The sequence below is a fragment of the Eschscholzia californica genome, unplaced genomic scaffold (assembly GCF_041429995.1).
Source record: "Eschscholzia californica isolate CP2 unplaced genomic scaffold, dmEscCali1.0.p SCAF_1, whole genome shotgun sequence".
In the NCBI taxonomy this organism is placed as follows: domain Eukaryota; kingdom Viridiplantae; phylum Streptophyta; class Magnoliopsida; order Ranunculales; family Papaveraceae; genus Eschscholzia; species Eschscholzia californica.
The window spans coordinates 19018222-19038866 of record NW_028238198.1 but is presented as its reverse complement, the minus strand read 5'-3'; the positions used below and the strand labels follow the sequence as shown (position 1 = coordinate 19038866).

Below are 20645 nucleotides of genomic sequence, written 5' to 3'. Positions count from 1 at the left end.
AAGAAACAAAAATAACTGAAGTTGTATCTCGCCCTGATGTTAGAGCAAGTCCAGCCGGCTGAGGCCATAATTTTGAAATTATGGCCTCAGCCACCCGCTCCAAGCCCAGCCGCTTGGAGCGGAGGCTGGGGCTCTTCCTTCAGTCGCCCCTAACATTAGGGGCGACTGAAGGGGGTCCCCATGTGACCGTTGGGGACCCCAACGGTCACATTGGGGACAGATCTCCTTTTTTTTTTTTAAAAAAAAAATAAACTAAAAACATTAAATAATTAAAATAAAATTAAAAAAAAGCTAAAAAATAACAAAAATCAAAACAACTTTTAATAATGAAATTATATTAATACAAACCGACTTTTGCATTAATAATCCGACGATCCAAAACACAAAACTAATAATCCGACGATAGAAAACACATTACTAATAATCCAACGACCAAAAGTTATTCATTGTCATCGTTTGATCTCGTATTCCATAAGTGTTCGATAAGATCTGCCTTCAACCGAGAATGAATATCTTGGCTTCTAATTCGACCTACACGTTGAAGCACTTCGTCCGATAAGTCTTCTCCACGCTCTATCGGACCCATTTCACATCCCTCAATATTGGTTGTAGCATTTGGACCTTCGTCTTCAACAATCATGTTATGCATTATGATACATGCCTTCATAATGTCACTCATGGTCTTTACGTCCCACTAACGTGACGGTCCCCGAATAATTCCCCAACGAGCTTGCAGTACACCAAAAGCTCGTTCAACGTCTTTTCGAACCGACTCTTGTCTTTTGGCATAATATGCTTCTTTTGGACCATGTGGATTAGCAATAGTTTTAACTAAAGTACCCCATGGAGGGTATATCCCATCAGCAAGATAATAACCCATATTATATTGTGTGCCATTAACTACATAATTAACTGGGGGACTCTCATTGCTTAACAGTTGATTAAAAATCGGTGAATGTTCAAGAACATTAATGTCATTGCAGGATCCGGCCATCCCAAAAAATGCATGCCATATATGGAGGTCTGACGATGCAACTGCTTCTAGGATGATAGTTGGGGCTTTGACATGGCCAGTGTAGGATCCGTGCCATGAGGCGGGACATTTACTCCATTCCCAATGCATACAATCAATACTCCCTAGCATTCCAGGAAATCCTTGCGATTCACCAAGTGCTAGGAGTCTAGATATATCTAACTCATTCGGATCTCTCAAGTATCTAGGGCCGAACATGTGGATGACTCCGATTAGAAATTCTCTTAAAGATTCAATGACAGTAGACTTACCAATCCGACAATATTCGTCTTGTGAGTCGGCCGCACATCCATATGCTAGCATCCTCATTACAGCTGTTATTTTTTGATGAGGTGAGCATCCCTTTTGCCCAAATGCATCAACTCTTTCAGTAAATCTGGGGTTGTACCCCCCAACAGCATTGAGAATACGCAAAAATAAAGCACGATTCATCCTGTAGCGTTTGCAAAATAATGTGTCATCATAAGTTCGAGTTTCATTGAAATAGTCTCTCATGATGTTTTCATAACCGAGTTGTCTATTAAGATCTATAGTTTGGCGACCAATAATAAAACCAACATGACGAGAACGTTTTCATGTAGTGTTATTTTCCATTTCTTCTAACATTCTACGATCATCGTCATCTCTTTGTCGAGCCCATTCATCTTCTTCAAACATCAACATTAATAAAGTAAAATTGGAATTCATGGGATTCAAAGGATTTATGGGACTCATAATATTCATAGGATCCATGGTAGAGAAAGAAGAAGATGAAGTTTGATGAGAAAGAAGAAGATGAAGTTTGTAGAGAAAGAAGAAGATGAAGTTTGATGAGTTTGTAGAGAAAGGGAGATGTATTTATAGAGAAATATGAGATATTTAATATGGTGGTTGGATAGTTAATAATATTTAATATGGTAGAAAAGAGGGAAATTCAAATTTCAAATTCAAATTTTCGGCCTCAAGAGAGGCTGGGGCTGGAGCTGAATTTTAGAGGCTGAGCTGAGGCCAATAATTTTAGGTGAAAAAGTGGTTTTTTCGTCCTAAGACAGGCTGGGATTGGACTTGCTCTCAGTATTCTCCTCACGCATGTTTTTAGCATTCCTATATCTCTTGCTCTAATGGTTGACAACTTCGTGGGTTCAAGGCACTAAAACATCCTCTAGATGTTACTCCAATAATTTCCTTCTCATGGCTTGAAACATTATCCCCTATGCAATAACGTTATTAGGTTAAGTAAATGTAGTGAAATGTGGATTTACATACTTAGACCCTTATTTATGTTCAAGGCATTCTTTTTGTTGAAAAAGGCATTTTTTGTGTACTCTATAAGATGGTGAAGAGAGATGTCTACCAGCAAATTGCTGTTATATATCTTGGTTTGGTTACCGTCAATATCGAATTTGTTAGTAGATGCCTTCCAATCGTTTTGTTAATATTTTCTCATTAGCTCCTCTGTTATGTTTCTAATTTTTTTTTATTTGAATTGTTAGCGGGTTGAAGGGACCCTACCTTAAACAAAAAACTAAATAACAAAATAAACAAATGCTCTAAACGAAATAGAACAAAAACCGGACTATGACTGTCTAACTCTAATTACACCTCTTTTATCATCGTTCACAATCTTCTTAAGTTCCTCTGGTAGTTCAGCCCGTAACATTTCTAAATACCCTCCAGTTGGCCGCATCTGTGATAGGAAGTCTGCAAGTTGATTAATCTCTCTAAATACATGTTTGATCGAACATTCTTCAAACTGTCCCCATAAAGTTCGAATCTCTTTAACTAACCGTGTAGTCTGCAATGGAGGTGGTTTCACGCTATTGGTCAAGATAGAAACAGTCAGTGCCGAGTCAGTCGCCAACTGGACTCGTTTCCGGCCATATTCATGGGCTAGCTAGAGACCTAATCGGATTCCTTGAAGTTCATGAGTTAGCACCGATATCCGGTTCGTCGTAAAGGCAGCAACAACAACTATTACGTCACCTTGGGCATCTCTGGTGATAGCTCCAAACCCAGCAAAGGAAGAATCATAAGCTCAATCAGTGTTAATAATAACTTCATTGGCTTCTTGTCCCTGTCATTTACATGCTTTGGATCTCTTTTGAGACAATGGAATTACTAGGTTAAACCGATCTAATATTTGTGTAGCATCACTCGTTGCGACTGATTTGCGTTTCCAGGCCATGGCCTTCATTTGCACATTTCTGATCACCTCTCTCAATACCACAGTTGTTGGTCTGTTCTCGCCTCTGAAAACTCGATTATTTCGTTCCTACCAAATGTGAGACATAAGCTGTGAAGGTTAGACTCCCCAACCGACCAAGGATCGAGTTTCCTCGAAATTCAAATGTTATGTTTCTAATGTATCAGCTCTCACCTTTTCTTTAAACACAACTACTATGAGAACAAATGGATATTAATAGACGGTGTACGGTGTTGATAGGCTTTCAGGTGCCCTAAAATCTTTTCCATTAAAAGTTAGAGTGAACCACAAAACAAAATAAGCAAGTTTTAAATTAAAAGTAAAGCGTACAACTAAAGCTAGAGTGACGCAAAAGCCCATCTGCTAGAGAATCAGGGTAAATATTTCCCTTTAATGTTCTTGCTTCTAAAGGGGATGAAGTTGGTGTAACGTGTTTTAGTGACGTTGCATAACAATTCTATAGTCAGGTTGAATCTGGCAAGATATGTTTAATTTTTAATGGAAGCTTAAAACCAGCCTCGAAGAACTTCAATCATCTTTCCAATTATCACGAGATCTATCTCCAACCCACTTCAACAGTTGAGCATTGCCTGGAGGATGATGATACCACTATACCAAATCAACAATTTCGTTTCCGACCCATAGCTAAACCCTGAACTTGAAAGCATGGACATAACTCTTTAGTGGATGTACTTGGTGTGACTTTAAGTATAACGATCACAAAACTATGCTGAAGAAGGACGACAGAAACGCTAAAAAGAAGTTAAAAGATATGTATATAGTTGCAGTGTGTGGGTGACAGTATGGGAAAAGTACTCCGCATTGTGTGTTGTTCTAGCTATCAAAGCTTGAAGAATTACTAAGTTCAACGGGAAATAAGTATGAACCATTCCCTCTAGCAAAATTATTGTCGAAATGTTTTTGATATTTCTTTCTTCATTTTATAATTTCTTATTTTCGTATCCCTTTGATTTATAAAAAAGACGCAATGTAGTTGGATAAAACTATATCTGTACTAATGTGTGTCTTTGAGTTACATTATTTTGCTGGTCAAACATCAATCTCTTTAATAATTCTATTCTTTTTTGACTAATTGAATCGGATGTTCACGCCCAATGACGGGGATGGCTGAAAATTAAATTGCACAAAAAACTGGTAGTAAATTTCAGCATTGCAACATTTTTATATGGCGAGTGAAAACTTTGACAAGTGTAATTTATAACAAAAGTACCTGTAGTGTTGCGTAAAAGGCATTCCCCCGCCCGTAGGGCGGGGGTTATGGCTAGTATATATATATGTAATATATAATGGCAATATGTGGAGTCAGGAGTTGAGAGACAAAAAAACGGAAAGAAGCTACCTACCAAATGTTCTGCCTCTTTTGTTGGAAATAAGAGTTGATATGGTGATTCTCAAAGTAGCCAAATAATGTGCCAAAATAACTCATATACACGGGATCAAACAAGAGTGAGTTTCAGCCGTTAGATTCCCTTGGACCCACTGTGATATATTGCGCTTTGTTGCGTGGAATTAAGAACTCCTGAAATCCCTCACGTACAACACTGTGCAACCGAAAAAAGCCCACACTCCATCCGATGCATGTCACGTGTCATCATCTAGCTGATTATTGCCAACATCTTTGACCTTCTCTATCTTTCTCATCCGGAGTCCGATTTGGCTACCATTTTCGCCTATGGACTCATCATGGACTCCACTTATCATCCGAGTACTAAAATTTCCAGAATACCCTAACCTCCAAATGGCCAAATGCCCTCAAGTGTGTCTTTATCCAGATATTATCCGTTTTTCGCGTTCAATTCTGTAAAAAGACTCATGGAGAAAAGAAATACACAATTCATCAGAGTAACTGCTCGATTGGACTTACTAACCCGAGTTAAGAGATTCAGATGAGACATTTTCATGTCTCATCAAACATCCCCAAACTTAGATTTTGCTAGTCCTCGAGCAAAGCAGAGAAATACCAGTAAACCCATTTCACCACTTTCGTAGGGAATCACGATTGCACTTAGCCCGTGCAACAAACCGTTAAACCTCTAGGTTGCCCTAAAGGACGAGTTTTGTCTCGTGAGGGTTTGCAGTGAATATACCCACAAAATTCAAAAATTTCAAAAATCCAGAAGTGTCTAAATACGATATGGACTAAAAATGTTAAGCCGATAGAAATTTTCGAAAGCTAATAGAAACAAAATCCAAGTCAACAAGACCATACAAATGCTAAAAATCTCTTCACTAGTAATCAAGACCCGAAGTGCACATGACTAGCCAATATGAATGTCATTTCGGTTCCGAAAAGACAAGACTTTGATTACCCTCTCAATACATTTCGCTTCGACTACTGCCTTACGGTCATACACTCAAAAATTAAAGTCACTCAGAAATGGCTCACTCAATGTGCGAGTATGAATATGAAAGAAAACTCAACACATTACAAAAGATGGACTAAATTTTTCGTAAAATTTTTTCATTTTTCTATATCTATTATTGTTTTTTTCTCTGTTTTTTTTTCAGTAACTGGTACTATACTCATAATACAAATACTACTTTCTTGAGATTATTCTTTCCTTGGTAATATTCTGTTCCTTTTGCTTCATGTCGTATTCTCAGGGTTCTAAATGATGGATGAAATTTTCTATCTTCCTCTAGTTGACACTTTTTTCAAGTTTCCCAGACCACAAGAGTAAAGTTCGCTTCCTGATGACATCCCTAGTGGTTGGAGAATTTGAACTCAAGAGATCAAATGAGTTCTTCTTTCGAAATTGCGAGGTTGAGTAGCTCTTCACTCTACTCGGAGTTAGCTCAGAAGAGATCACTCAAAACAACAAGAAAGGCTCAGAATCTCACATAGGTTAAATCTCCCTAATGATCGATAAAGCTCTCTCAGAAAAGTCAACTCTTCACCTATCTAACACTCACATGGCTAGTGCACAGACAACCTCAAGACTCGAAATTCGTGAAACAACCTTTAGTAAAAGCACAGTACAACCAACTAGACTCTATGACCATTAACAAACAAAAACAACTAGACTCACTTTTTCAGTCCAAAAATATAGAAGTTTTGAAAAATTTTAAACCCTTTTGAATTTTTGAAATAAGGACTTAGCAAAAATTTCAATCCCCTATCCCCAAACTTAAACCGAACATTGTCCTCAATGTTCTGAAGACTATGCAAAAAATAATAGGGTGAAGGGAAAGATATTACCTGATTCCAATGTCCTAACCGTGGGTTGCCTCCCAGAAAGCGCTAATTTTAACGTCTTCAGCCAGACAAAACAGATGACTCGAAAAATAGAAAGAATTCTACCTACTGGATTACAGATGTGTAACTAACTATAAACCAATAATCGATACATTTGTGGGTCCACCCAAAACACAAAGTTTTCAGTGAACGATAGTCTCACACTTTAACAATTTGGTGATAGTGTAAGTGAGACTATCAAGAAATAAGGGCAATCCCCAAACTTAGACAATAATAAGGTCGTTAAGTTTTGTACTGCACCAGCGAGTGTACAGACCTGATAGAAAGGGTCTTCATATGGATGGTAGACAGAGGGAACGAGTGTTTCAAAATCTACACATGATTTCGAGGGACAAAATACAAAGCAATCTAGAGGACTATCAATGACACCCGGATTTAAACTAGGGTTCTCTAAAACAGGTACTTCGGGTTCCTTCAATACAGAAACCCTACTATCAGACTCATAGTCCCTAGAAGTTGGGTTAGGAGTCATTCTATAATTTCTTTTATCATGTTATCATCGGTGTCCCTAAAGAATTCTAAATCTTTGCCTAAGTCAGGCGAGTCAATGCTCTCATTTAACAAATTGGTCAACCATGATTCATCATCCTCAGTTGAGTCAAACGACTTCAAATCATCTTCAACTCTAGTGAACTCTTCATTATGGTCTGAATGGATTTCAAGTTCGGTACAATGAGAGGATATCTCAATATCGGGCTCCATCGTTTCTGAGATTTTAGTCTCAATAACGATGTTGTCGGGATAACTGTACTCCTCTAAACTTGTATCCTCGTCATCATCGTACACAGGGTACTGTGAACCGTATTCTACATTCTCATGGTGATCTTCTTCTAGAATACTAGTTGTTATTTCTTGTAGAGTTCTACAGATATTTTCAGTCTTTTCTTCTAAAGTCTGACAAAAATCGAAAGTACTCTTTTGAAGATCACTAACAGTTTGGGCCAATGAAGGTGATGCTAAAGATGGAGAGTCAATAGTTTCAACGTTATCCCATTGATGTTGACACACATTTAAAGCATAAGAATCTTCATTAATCCTCCTTAACATACTCCTAGTTTCGGCCAACGAAGATGATGCTAAAGATGGAAAGTCAACAATTTCACCGTTATCCCATTGATGTTGAGATACGCGTGGCGTATAAGACTCTCCATTACTCCTAGCTAGCATACTCATAGTTTCGTGCAATAAAGAGGAAGAGTTAACAGTTTTACCGTTATCCCATTGAAGTTGAGATACGTGTGAAGCATAAAACTCTTCGTTATAATGCATGTAAGAGTCATTAGTTTCAATGTTATCCCATTGAGGTTGGAACACATTTGGAGCATAAGACTCTCTACTATAATGCATGTAAGATGATCTGTCAGGATATCTATAATATGGTTCATAACCTTCTTAAGGTTGATAATAATCCCTACGACCATCATTATGCACATTGTCTCTAGGATGACTAATACTATTCTGACCATTTGCTAAGTACCACACATTTTATGTTTTTCAAGGATTTTTTTTTTTTTTGAAGCTCAAAATAAACAATACAAACAATGCAATACCACAATACCAACACTAGTATTCTCAACAATCGACTTTTCTATTTTTCGCACTTTGCTTTCACATTCTTCTTTCTTTACTTTTCATGCCTTCATTCTCGGGAATCATATGATGAATGGATGGTGGAGTATCCGTCTTCCTAAAGTTGACACTATTATCGGGTTTTATGGACTACAAGAGTAAGGTTTATTCGCTATCCTGATGTCACTCCTAGTGGCTATGGAAGTTGAGCACACGAGATCAAATGAGCTCTTTTTACAAATTTGCGAGGTTGAGTAGCTCTTCACTCTACTCGGAATCAGCGCAGAAGAGTACACTCAAAGGTAATAGAAAGGCTCAGAAATCTCACAAGGGTTAAGTCTCCACTAATGATTAATCTAGTTCTCTCAGAACCGTCTACCCTTCACTTCCATAATACTCACATGGCTAGCACACAGACGACCTCAAGACTCGAAATTCATGAAAAAACCTTTAACAACCGGATAGTACGATCAACTCGACTCTATAACTATTAACAAGCCAAAAACAACCATTAGAATCACATTTCCGGTCAAAATTGAAAAATTTTGAACCCTCTCGAATTTTCGAAATGAAGGACTTAGCAAAAAGTTCTTCCCTATCCCCAAACTTAAACCGAACATTGTCCTCAATGTTCTGAAGACCATGCCAAAATAAAAAGATGAGAGGAAAGATATTACCATACGCTACCGTCCTATATCAGAACCATGGGTTGCCTCCCAAGAAGCGCTAAGTTTAAAGTCTTCAGCCAGACTAAGCTGATCATCGGGAATCACTTCTGATAGACTGGATTTTCAATAAAAACATCCACGATTTTGGGCGATATTTCTAAAAATGGTTTTAAACGTTGACCATTGACTTTAAAACAAACACCATTTTTATCCTCAATATCGACCGCACCATGAGGATAGAGAAAGAAAGGTGGAGAGAGAGAGAAAGAAAAGTGGTGAGAGAAAGAAAAGTGGAGAGAGAGAGAGAAAAAAAAAGTGGAGAGAGAGAGAAAAAAAGTGGAGAGAGAGAGAAAGAAAAGTGGAGAGAGAAAGAAAAGTGGAGAGGGAGAGAAAGAAAGGTGGAGAGAGAGAGGTGAGGTGGAGAGAGATGTGAGGTAGAGATAGAGGTGAGGTGGAAATGAGGTGGAATGTATTTAATTTCATTTTGAAAAATTATGAATAGGAAGGACAATTAGGACATTTACTTGAAAATAGGGGGCCATATTTGAATTTACGAAAAAAAGGGGGCCATAAAGGAATCTGGTCACAAAGTAGGGGGCCATATAGGAATTAACTCATTTTATTACTTTCATTGATGATTACAGCAAAAAAATTAGGGTTTATTTTTTGAAGCAGAAGTCAGAGGCATTTGAAGTATTCAAGGAATTCAAAATCTTTGTTGGGAAGCAAAGTGGATATTTTTTTAAGGTACTCAAAAGGGTTTTTTAGACAATGACCCCCATTTATTTAGCAATATTAGGGGGACACCCCTAAAATGATTTCCGTTTAGGCGTTAACCCCCAAAGTCCCTTTTCCGTTGAAACAACCGTGAAGTAGTCGTCGTGCGAACCGCACGCTCGCCCACTGACCAAAATACCCTTATCCTAATCCGACGGTCAGAAATAGCGTTTTCGATGGAGGGTCCAGATCTATTCCATGTTTGATATAGCTGTTGGAACATCATTCCAGCTTTACCCCTATCCATCTCGAACGGTCATAACCCTCTTTCTATATAAACCCGAACCCAAACCATTCACCTTCACCTTGCCAAATCTCTGTATATCTTGGGAAGCAAAGTTTAGTCGAAGTACTCTTGCTGAAAACAATGGGAGGAGGGACAAAATCAGGTTCTGCTAGTGAGGTATTCATATTCTGTTCGATTTCAATTGGGGGGCCTTCACTAATTACTTTATTAACAGTGGGGTGTTTTACCAAACTCTAGTTGCTACATGTTTTTGTAGGAAACACAATGCCAGGTATGCCTTTTGAAGGGTCATGAGGCGTTAGATTGTCCCTTCATGTATTCATCATGCACAAATGGAAGTTGCGATGGTATTCGTAAAGTAATGGTGTCGAATACGTCAAAAAACCCAGGAAGAAAATATTTGAGGTGTCAATACCTCAAATGTGATAGTTTTCAGTGGCTCGACGATGCGATCAAAGGAGGTGCAACAAAGCCTATTAGGCAACATAGAATTCAAGGATGTTATGGATGCGGTGAGGTGGGTCATTGGAAGAAAGATTGTCCCATGGGTATGCCAGTTAAAGACAAGGATAATAGCTCGTCTAGCTCGTCTCAAACTCAAATTGTAATCACAACTACTCTCGAAGAGTTTTGTAACAAATTTAACAAGAAATTCCAAATGTGAAGTAATGTTATGGTTATAAGACATAACTGTCTTTTGCTTTATGTTCCTGCCATGAGACACAAATTTATCAAGAAATTCAAAATCAAACCTATGCAAATGAAACACTCATGTAATAAAACCAAAATATCATTTCAGAGCCAATCCAAATTGAAACAGTATCCAATGTATTCTGTTTACAAACCATGAAAGCACAAGAACAATCTGAAATCAACCATGTTTTGAAGGTAACTATATATACCCATACCAAAATACTATACCATATACCAAAATACTATACCATATACCAAAATAACATATACCATATACCCTGTAACTCAAAATAGATGTTCAACTACTTAAACTTCATATAGATGTTTAAGAAACACAAAAGAGATGGCAATAAACCTTACTTCTTCTTCCTTGGAATCATCTTGGATGGCCTAAACACCTGAGCACTTGGTCTAGTTGGTTTCCTCCCAAAGTAGGTTAGAGGACCTTCCCTCTGTACTGCAGATTGTGAAGTTGATGGCTGAGAGGAAGAAGCTACTTGAGAAACAGGAAGTTGTGAAGCTCCAAGTGGTTGAGAAACTCCAAGTGTTTGTGAAGTAGGTTGCTGTCTTGTTGTGGTTGTAGGTCTTTGTGGTACTGCTTTTGGACCTTTGCATGTCCTGCTATTGTGACCTAACCCTTTGCACTTATTGCACCTTTTCTGAGTTTTAGGATTTGGAGGTCCCTCATCTATGTCTCTTCTCCTTTGTTTCTTTGGTCTACCAGCAGGCCTTAGTAACAATGGTGGGAGTACCTCATATGCAGACTATTGAATAGTTTTAGTAAGTATTCAAATATGAAAGACAATTCAAAACAATTATAACTAATGAATAAAAGAGACACTTACTTCTCCCCAATCCTTCATTTGCCTCATGGGTGTGATAAATCCATCATATGCTTCTAAATATGTTTTCACTCTATGAAAAGGAGAGCAAAATCTGTCATAGCAAAGTACAATACATTAAAACCTTACCAAAACAGAATAGATATAAAACAAGTACACAAGTACACAAGTAATGAATGGAATAGACACTTACTCTGCCCATGCAATCCTAGTCTGCAAGATAATAGGGACAGCATGTTGGCAAGGGATGCCAGTAAGATCCCATACACAACAAGTACAAGTGAGAGAAGTTAAATTGACTGTCCATCTATTAGGAGTGTTAACCTCATAGACATTAAAAAGATGATCACTTGAACCTTGGATTCTAAACCTGTTTATGTTCTTCTTGAAGTTATCTATCACTCTCTGTGCTCTTGGAACAATTCCATTTGGATCCCATTTCCTAGCTATCTTCCTTCTTTCATATAAAAGAGACATCATCATCAAATGGAATTTATCTACCATTGATGACAGGGGTAAATCTCTAAGATCTCCTATCCAACTATTCAAACTCTCTGAGAAGTTGTTTGTGATATGTTCACATTTAGTTCTTTCATCAAAGAATGCCCTGACCCATGAACTAACATCTAGCCTATGCAGCCACTGGTATGCTCTTTCATCATCTTTCTTCAGTTCATCAGCCCATTTTTTATAATCTTCTTTCTTGTATGCTTTGGCTGCTGACCATGACAAGTTCTTAAGGTGATCACCAGCAAATGACTTCTTAAAGTTCTTGTACAAGTGTCTGAAACAAAATCTGTGTGGACTATTTGGAAAGATTTGACTAACAACTTCAATCAAACCCTTCTGCCTATCAGAGATGATTGTGAGAAGGTTTGGGTGTTTCTTTACATGGTCACTGATTTATCTAAGAAATTCATACCAATTCTCAAAGTTTTCTGAGCTGCAAATAAAGATTCCTAAAGGGTATAAACCATTGTTCCCATCTAGAGCAGTGGCAGCTAAGCAAACACCACCATACTTACCCTTTAAGAAGCATCCATCTAAGCCAATTACAGGTCTACAACCCTTCACAAAACCATCTAAGAATGGTTTGAATGAAATACATAAGTTTTTAAACCTATGGTCAGAATCATACCTTGCACATGTTGCCATACTTCCTGGGTTTGAAGTCAACAGATTCATACACATTGCTGGTGCCATTTTATAACCATCTTCATAGTTCCCATAAATCTTCTCAAGAGCAATAGCTCTTGCTCTCCAAGCTGTCCAATAACTAATATTGACAGTGAACTTTTGCCAAACAGCATCTATGATGTTCTTGGGGTTGAAGTTGTTTCTTTTCTGTGCTCTGATAATCTCCTCCAACTCTTCAGCCACAAAAGAACAATGAGCCATCCTGTTATGCAAAACAGAATTATGCTCACATGTATGTGTGTTAACTATCTGCTTCAAGACAATTGAGAAATTATCTTTTGGACTCTTTCTTGCATAGAAAAACCATGGACAACCATCACCTGCATTAACACACTTAACTCTCAACCTGTAGTCTTCATTCTTAACAAACTTGTACTCAAATCTATTGAGCACAGCAAACCTCCTTAAAAACTTCCTAGCTTCATGCACATTATCCCACTTCATACCTTCAGAAATCACATCATTTGCCAACTCAACCCTGTTATGCTCTAAGGACTCTTCATTTGTATACAAGTTCTCTGATTCATTAACAAATTCTCTAAACTCTACAGATGGTGGTATAGGATGATCAGTTGGATCTACATCAGAATCTGACCCATGAGTCTCATTATCTTTAGTTGGATCATAATCATCATCACTTTCTGAGTTGTAACTATAATAATCCTCTTCAACAGGAAGGTCATCTATGCCAACAGGCAATCCATCAGTTTCAGGTTGTTGAGATTCAACTGGGACTTCATTATGAATTGCATTGAAATCATAATGCACCACATTAGGTTCAATTGGAACATCATTTGAGGTGGGATCAATCCCATCTAGATTGGGCATGTCATCTAACTCTTCATCACCCAACTCCTCAGACTCTGCTTCTATCTCATAACCTTTTGCTTTCCTTTCTTACTTTGCCTGGACTTGCTGCTGCTGCCTATTACTTCTTCAACTTCACCATCTTCATATAACTTCTTCCTAACAGTAGGACTCCTTAGGAGACATGGGGTCCTCCTGTTGACTGTGACTATTCCTTGCCCTATAGGTGTATTATGGCTCTGTTCAGTCACTATCTCCTTAGTAGGTGTACCCTTATGAATATTTCTGATCTTATTCAATGTAGGGTTGTGATCTAAGAACAAATTAGCCCTTCCCCAAGAATCAAGATCTCCTTCTGCCCACCATTTTAACAAATCAGCCTCTTTATGAATTGTTATCATTTTGCCCTTCTTCAAGTACAAGAACACCATATTGTGTCCTACCAAATCCATGTCCCTAGACCCCATACCTTTAATCAAATCCAGCATGTTTAGCTCATCCCCATCAATACCTTCAAAAATAGCAATCTTCCCACACAAATAGTCCTCATATCTCCATTTTCCCTTCTTTTGGGAAGTTCTCCAATTTCCATCATAGTTAACAACAAGAGTTTTACTACCAAGTTCTGCCCTAGGCCTGAAAGATAGAAGGAAGGCAACCACATGTAAGAAACTTAATTATAACATGTAAGAAACATTAACCTAACAAGAATGTGGCATTATAAAGTTAACACAACAGCAGGAACAATATCACATGGCATTGTAATGTTAAAAAAACAGAACAACATCACTAACAGGCATAACATTTGATAATCACTATATTATTCACAAAATTGAGTTAATAACTTAATCATAACATGTAAGAAACATTAACCTAACAAGAATGTGGCATTATAAAGTTAACACAACAGCATGAACAATATCACATGGCATTGTAATGTTAAAAAAACAGAACAACATCACTAACAGGCATAACATTTGATAATCACTATATTATTCACAAAATTGAGTTAATAACTTAATCATAACATGTAAGAAACATTAACCTAACAAGAATATGGCATTATAAGGCTAACACAACAGTAGGAACAATAGAACAGGCCATTGTAATATTAAAACAACAGAGCAACATCACTATCAGGCATAACATTTGATAATCACTATATTATTCACAAAATTGAGTTAATAACTTAATCATAACATGTAAGAAACATTAACCTAACAAGAATATGGCATTATAAGGCTAACACAACAGTAGGAACAATAGAACATGCCATTGTAATGTTAATACAACAGAGCAACATCACTATCAGGCATAACATTTGATAATCACTATCTTATACATTGCACAAGATCACAAACCATAAATCCTATCATAACAACATCACTAACACGAACCTAAATCCCAGACTAAAAGTTAAAGACATAAGTATGAACAAAACCCTAAATTCCAGACTACAAGTATCAAATATCGAGTGTATATGAAGTAAATGACTCAAATGACAAGTAAACAGATGATAAAGCTTGGTTTAGAGCTACTTACAAACCACGAAGAGAAGCCATTACTCGCTGAACAATTTAGGGCGTTCAAGACAACCCACTAATGCTAATCGAAGGTTTTGAAGCTTAACCGACAACCTTAGAGAGAGAAACAGAGATGAACATCAATTTAAACCTTGCTGCTCAAAACCCACCTTCGATTTTGCCCTAATCCAAGCTCGAACAGTTGGAAAGATTTCTAGGGTTTCGTTGGTTTTGTTAGATAGAAATCGAGAAAGAAAAGCAAGGCATTAACTCCCGCGTTTTCTCATTTGCTGAGGAGTGGGATGGGACGGTTTAAAACATGGAATAGATCTGGACCCTCCATCGAAAACGCTATTTCTGACCGTCGGATTAGGATAAGGGTATTTTGGTCAGTGGGCGAGCGTGCGGTTCGCACGACGACTACTTCACGGCTGTTTCAACGGAAAAGGGACTTTGGGGGTTAACGCCTAAACGGAAATCATTTTAGGGGTGTCCCCCTAATATTGCTAAATAAATGGGGGTCATTGTCTAAAAAACCCTACTCAAAACAGATAGAGGTGGTGAATATACCTCTAACCAATTTTCTGATTTTTGTAAGGAACAGGGAGTTAAACATCAGCTTACTGTAAGTTACTTACCTCAACAAAATGGAATTTCAGAAAGGAAAAATAGGGCAATTTTTGAGATGGCAAGGAGTATGATTAAAGGTAAAACTTACCCAAATTTTTTTGGGCAGAAGCTGTTGCTAGTTCTGTTTATGTTTTGAACAATTCTCCTACCAAAAGTGTTTTGCCTAAAACACCTGAAGAGGCATGTAGTGGTTTTAAACCAAATGTGGAAGCGTTAAGAGTATTTGGGTGTATTTCATATGCCCATGTAACAGATCAGAGAAGAAAGAAATTTGTTCGTGCCAAGGGCGTTTTAAAGGGCTGGTTTCCTCTAACCGACCTCCCAGTTAGGGGAATATGTGGTGGACCATCAAGGACTCGACTGTTTGCTACCTTAAGTCGGGTTGACCCAATGGACTTCAGGTCTGATTATTTACAGATTCGCCACTGAAACACTTAATGTAATTTTTTACCCTTTTTTAATTAAAAAGATGCAAATCTTGACTCTTCAGACGTTAGTCAACGTCTTGACATTTTATGCATCATCACTAGCGTCCTGGCCTAGGGTCAAGACGCGTCTGACATATGCCTAGAAGCGGCTGGCCTCGGCCAAACCGAGCATAGGCTCGTCCCAAGTTGTTGGCCTAGGGCCGAACCATGTTTGAACCGGACCTATGCAAACCCTAAGCCTCGATTGGTCCGGACCATCTTGTTGGATCTTGACTTTAGGGTCTTGGGCCTGGACCAAGAATATTCCCGGACCATTCCGAGTGTGAATAAGGTCCATGGGCCGAGATTTTACGGGCCTTGACCTGAGTGGGAGGATGACGTGATTCCATATTTCGTTCTCCCAACATTGGAAGAATTCAGAATGTTTTCCCTACAGATCTATCTGACGGTTTACCACCACTAAAAGATATTCCATATCAAATAAATCAATTTTCCAGTGAGACTTTACCGAATATAGTTCATTATAGGGTGAGCATAGAGGAACACGTGGAGTATGAAGAGGGTGAGTATGTTTGGGTCGTTTTAACCAAAGATAGATTCCAAGTGGGCGAATATAACATGTTATCAACAATAAAACTCAGACCACTAGAGATACTTGAAAAAATTAATCTAAATGTTTATCGTCTGAAATTGTTAAGTCATGTTCACTCCTCGGATGTTTTCAATGTGAAGGACTTATTACCATATTCTGGAGATGATTCGGACGAAGACGATTCAAATTCGAAGTCGAATTATGTCCAACCCGGGGAGGATGATGCAGCTGACAAAATAACATTAGATTTTATGTCAAGTGGGACCGTGACAAGTCTGGGATTGGATGACTTACATGAAGATTTTCTATTTTTAGTAGTTTCCGAATTATATATTTTCTTAGTTTGAGTAGTTTCAGAATATTAGTTGTTTTAAGGAAGATTTCCTAGTTTTTAACAGTTTCCCAATTTTGATAATTTTCCTAGTTTTTACCAGTTTTCTAGATTTTAGTTATTTTAAAGTTTTAGTAATTTTAAGTTTCTATTATTTTAGGGTTTCAAGCCTATAAATAGGTCTTTTATTTTCATTGTTAAGAAAGCTATCTCTATTAAATAAGTAAATTGAAACCATTAGGTTCTATCTAATAATGTCAACCGTGTGCATTCGAAATGGGCTATTAGGTTCTACCTCTAATTACAACATTGGATGCTCTTATTGGAATATCATTTGTTTTGATTTTTGTTAATATTTGGTTAAATTTTTAGCTTAACGTTCAATTTTTTTTTTTTTTTTTTTTATAAACAATTAATTGTAGCAATTTTGACTAAAAGATAAAATTGGACCCAAAATTATTTAGAGGACAAATTCGGTTATGTTTGATTTTTTTGCTTTTAGTGTTGGTTTAGAAATTTAAAATATCTAATTAATTAGTTTCAATTATTTTTGTCCAGTAAACTTTTTGAGTAAAACGGAGTTGTGTATAACATGGAACAAAAACTCGATTATACTTGATTTTTACTTTTGGTGTTGCTTAGCAATTTAGGACATTATTTTTGCCCTATAGTGGTCTTTAGTAAAACCATAGTCGCATATAGACTATAGTAGCATTCTTAGATATTGAGCTACTCAGTAGATATGTTAAATCTGCCAATAGTTTCTAAAGTTTTGGCTTGCAAAGTTTACTTATTTTTGTCCTAGCTTATAAAGACTTGGTTTTTTGTTGCAAAGCTTATAAAGAGTTGTTACCAATGCAAAAGAGTTTCTAAGTTTTTTTTTATTTTGGAGAGAGAGAGAGGGAGAGTAAGAGCCGCTAAGATTTACTAAGCTACATAGTAATCTTGTTCTTCATTTATAGTGAAAATGATTGCATCATTGTTTTTCGTAAAGAAGGTTTCATCAATCAAACTACGTAAATATCTCTTATTGTATTATTTATTTATTTTCGTTATTACTTTTCTCAACTTATTTGTTCTTCATCATAAGTATGACCTAAAACTTGGGATATTTAAGAGCTTATATATAGTGATTGATTTGAACTTCTAGCTGTCTTGACTCCATAAAACGTCAAGCAAGTCAAGCAAAAATATACAAGTCAAGCAAAAGGACGAGATATGTGATAAGATATTTCTATTTTAATCCCCCAAAGTTGTCGAATCAGCTATGAATATAGGTCAATATCTAATTCAATTTGCAATCCAAAAGATAGTTTTCAAAATTTTGGCTCGCAGCGTTAATTAATGCTTGTCCTAGTCTTATAAAGAATTGTTACCAATGTAAATGGGTATCAAGTTTTCGATTTGAGAGAGAGTCAGAATCGACTGAGTGCGAGGATTTTACTAAATTTATCCAATAATCTTGTTTTTTCATTTGTAATGAAGATCATGGCATCATTGTTGGTTGTAAATAATGTCTCGTCAACTAAACTACGTAAATCTCTTTTTTTTTTACAGTTACTACGTAAATCTCTTGTATCACATTTACTTACTTTCATTATTACTTTTCTTAACTTATTTCTTCTTCGCCAGAAATATGACCAAAAAAAATTGGGATATTTAAGAGCTTAGATATAGCGACTGATTTGAACTTCACACTGTCTTGACTCTATTAAAAACTAAGCAAGTCGGGCAAACAAGAACAAATGAAGCAAAAAAAAAACAAGTTAAGCGAAAGGACAAGATATAAGAGAAGAAATCTCTATTCTAATCTCCCAAAGTTGTTCAATCAACTATGAATATGGGTCAACATCTAATTCAATTTGCAATTTGGTTGTACCTTAATTTTCTTTTTATTATTAAATTTTATGTTATTTTCTTTTATTTTTCTTCATTTCATCTTTCCTGGTCTAGATTTCGTATTTTTTTCTTTCTGTTCGTCTTTCTCAAGTTCGCTCTGTTCTTTTAGTTGTTGTAGTGAAGGGAAGAGTCTCTTTTCTCCGAACTTTTTTTCTTCGTACACGAAAACTTAATATTGTATCATATTTTGTTTAATTTACTTGGTAAGACGAAAGAGTTTATGTCCTCTTTTGTGTTTTATTCTGAAATAGTTATTATATAAAATCGCTTCTCAAATCTTAGGCATGATTATTAGTAAAAAAATAATTATCGTAAAAATTAAACGTATGAATCAACTGTAATTGAATACAAAAATGTTATTTTTCTTTTGCAAGCACTAATAATGCTTTCCGACTACAAGGACTACAAATTTAATACACATAAATATCTTTATCTTTTGCAAGTAGTGAAATCCTTTTCTCTCAACTCTTCCTCTTTTTTTCCCTTTTTCGTCTTTCCTCTTTTTTCATCTTTTTTTTTTTTTTTCATTACCTCTTCAACTATTTCCATATGCTTCTCCTCAACTTTTTTTAGCGAAGTTGATGCCTTCAATTTTTGTGTTTTTGTCACAAATCTAACTTCGAAATTTTTCTTCGCTTCACAAATTTTGGGTATATAAAGGTAGATAATAGAAAATAAAACAATAAAAGAATTAATGAATCAATTACAATAAAAAAAATGTCATCATCTTTTGGAAGTAGTAATGTCTTAAAACTCCATACACGAAACCTTACGTAAGTCAGTCCTGCCTAAAATAAAATCCTGACTTCGCTCTTGTGACCACCAGGGCCGTGAGGTGCCCGGTGCGGGCAAAGCGCCCGCACTGGGCCCCCACTGACGTGGGCCCAATATCATGGTTTCCATGTTTAAAAGTCAGTAAAAAAAGGCACTTTTACGCTAAAACAGTTAGAAACTTAGAGTAATCTCGTAGGTACACTAATCGTACATATGTTAGACACTTCTGTATTTCTATCAGATTAATAATAAAAGGCATTCATCTAAACTTTCCCTTCGACCCCGGTCGGCACTCTACGTCGTATATAAATATTCACTTTCAACGTGCAGTTTATGTTACTTATCTTCCAGCTCACTTTTTGTTGATTATATTGGCTTTTGGCGGTATAATAGATTTAACTCTTATTCCAAGTTCTGTAACATGTTTACCTCCACCCCTTTACGCGATTGAATTGCGGTCTTTTGTCGGATTAGCAGGGTATTTATACTTGGGGTATGACGGCGATCTCATTTACCAGGTGTCTGAACTGCTTCTACATTGTAGAACTCGATCGGATATGGTCTCCGTATATGGAGAATACTGGCGGGATACCCCGGAATCATCCTTTGATTCCATCTTGCAGACACCCTCGTCTCTTCCGGAGATTTTGGGTGTATGTTTAATCCATCTCAAGTGTTACAAGAAGTTAGATATGAGGTTCGTCTTAATAGCTACCAGAAGGACTCTTAAGATTAATTATGGTACATTTCTCATGAAGAGCTGCAAGCCTTGCAAGCGACACAATGAAGACTGGTCTGCAAACCGACGTAATACTATGCACTTCTTCAGTTGTGATATTTTGTTGTACTTCTTTAATTTTGGTATTTATGTTTTTCGTCTTAAATTATTGTAATAGACTCTTTATATAAATGTATCCCTTTCAACAAAAAAAAAAAGAGTAATCTCATGTGGGCCCCCGGTTTACAACTACGTATGGCAGCTCCTTTCCATTGTTTTCTCTCTGCTTTGCACGTAGGATAAGGCAATTAGATTAAGGGTGCTTCTAAAGGCACCCGGCCGAAAGGCTATTAGCATCCATCTCTTTTAGCACCAGACTCAACCGCTCTTTTCTCTATTAGCACCGTCCAACTATGTAGGCACCATTCAAGTGGACTTAACCCTAACCCCTCCATCCA

The 20645-nt window shown here is 36.9% G+C and overlaps 2 pseudogenes; both read right to left on the bottom strand.

The window, feature by feature from the left end:
* Positions 1-353: 353 nt before the first annotated feature.
* LOC147564869 (uncharacterized) lies at positions 354-1465 on the bottom strand (annotated as a pseudogene).
* Positions 1466-10752: 9287 nt separating this feature from the next.
* On the bottom strand, positions 10753-13313 carry LOC147564868 (uncharacterized; annotated as a pseudogene).
* Between the last annotated feature and the right edge of the window lie 7332 nt (positions 13314-20645).